This window comes from Aplysia californica, unplaced genomic scaffold (genome assembly GCF_000002075.1).
Source record: "Aplysia californica isolate F4 #8 unplaced genomic scaffold, AplCal3.0 scaffold01520, whole genome shotgun sequence".
NCBI lineage: Eukaryota > Metazoa > Mollusca > Gastropoda > Aplysiida > Aplysiidae > Aplysia > Aplysia californica.
In genome coordinates, this window is record NW_004798790.1 from 39,097 (window position 1) to 40,696 (window position 1,600).

Here is a 1,600-nt window from a genome sequence, read left to right on the forward strand (position 1 = left end):
TTATAAATTCTGAACTCTTTGGATGGTTGGAGGGCGCCACTGATACCTCCTATTTCTTTACTTTCCCTCTGTTGTTTCTGTCTGTCTGCCCCACTTTTTTCAGCACTATAATATTACCATTCTTGTGTTGATGTGATTCTCTTTACTTTTACAAACTAATCATAAAGTCCCCTGAAAAAAAAAAAGATATGAGTGTGGGTGATTGGCAGGTGCTGTCGAATGATTTGCTCCTCCTTTCCTATTGTACATCAATCGTCCTTATCCTTCTTCCTTTATGTGTTTGTTACTCTTTTGTAACAGCTTTAAACGTCAGCACTTACATGACCTAATTGTTTTGTAAGTGCTGCAATACTCTTATGAAAACAAAAACAAAATACAAGCGAAACAACTTCCACTAAAGTTAAAACTAAGATAGTAGGGAAAAAAGGGTTTGGGAGTGGCACGGTTGAGAAAGAATGAAACTTAGGAACCCCCCCCCCCCCCAACCCCCAAAATTAAATTCCACATTCATAATGTAACCTTCTGCCCTTGACTGGGTTGTGCAAGGCCAAGATCAAAAGGGCAGATGGAACAGAGCCCTACTTCTTTTCTTTCTTTCTTTTGTTTATGTGTGTCTGTTCTGGTCTTACTTTTTTTCTTTGCACTAAATGACTCTTTTTATTCCTGTAGAATGTGAAGGTTTGGTGGCAGATCCAGCCATTGGGTGGTTGACGGGTGCTCTGGTGTGGTTTGCTCCTTCTTTCCTATCAAACATCTATCGTCCTGATCTCTCCTCCTTTTTTGTGTTTGCTACTCTCTCGTAACACCTCTAATCTTCGGCACTTTTATGGCCTTATTGTGTTGCAAGTGTCGTAAAACTGTTACTAAAACTAAAGATCCTGCCAAAGTGTGAATACATCAGGCTTCAACATACACCTAAAGTTCATGTAGTGATAGGTTGTTGAGAATGGTGGGACTTCTGATGTTTTCAAGCATATTACTTTTAACTGTTGAACTATACTTTGACTCATTCACTCTGTAATTATTCCTTTTTGTTTTGACATAATTTTTTTCCCTGAGCTATAAATAGCATGTATGTGTACAATGCCTCGAATATTATACTCTTTGTAGTATCAACAATTAGCATACCTTACGTTAGACACCTCACAGCGAAAGAGTTAAGTTTTCATATCATCAACTTTCATTATCATTTTCGACCATATGTTGATTTCCTGTGGCACAAAATGAGTTAAAATTACATTATTAACAAGTTACAGATTCGGTTTTCTATTTTGCACCTCTGTACTTTTTTTTTTTTTTAGATACTGTACATAAGTGATAAGAGATGCAATGAGAACACCACTTTTATCTCGTTACCACCTCTTGATTCAAACGTTGGACCTTGATTCTTATATGATTGGAAGGACTGATTCCTCTCTCAATAATAGTTTTGAAAAGCATAGAGCATGTGGTACAGCGTGGGTAGGCCTATGTGCTGTATAAATGCAATTATGATTACATGTGCTCACAGCCTATATTTGTGTGGGATGGAGCACTATATAAATGCAATTAAGTATTATTATTATTTTTTTTATTGCTATTATTCTTTTTAAAATTATTA

General features: G+C 36.4%; 1 protein-coding gene across 1 annotated transcript in view; it reads left to right on the top strand.

The window, feature by feature from the left end:
• Positions 1–1,600, top strand: part of LOC101857540 — a gene marked incomplete at both ends in the record, with an annotated part of 22,426 nt that overhangs the window by 11,454 nt on the left and 9,372 nt on the right.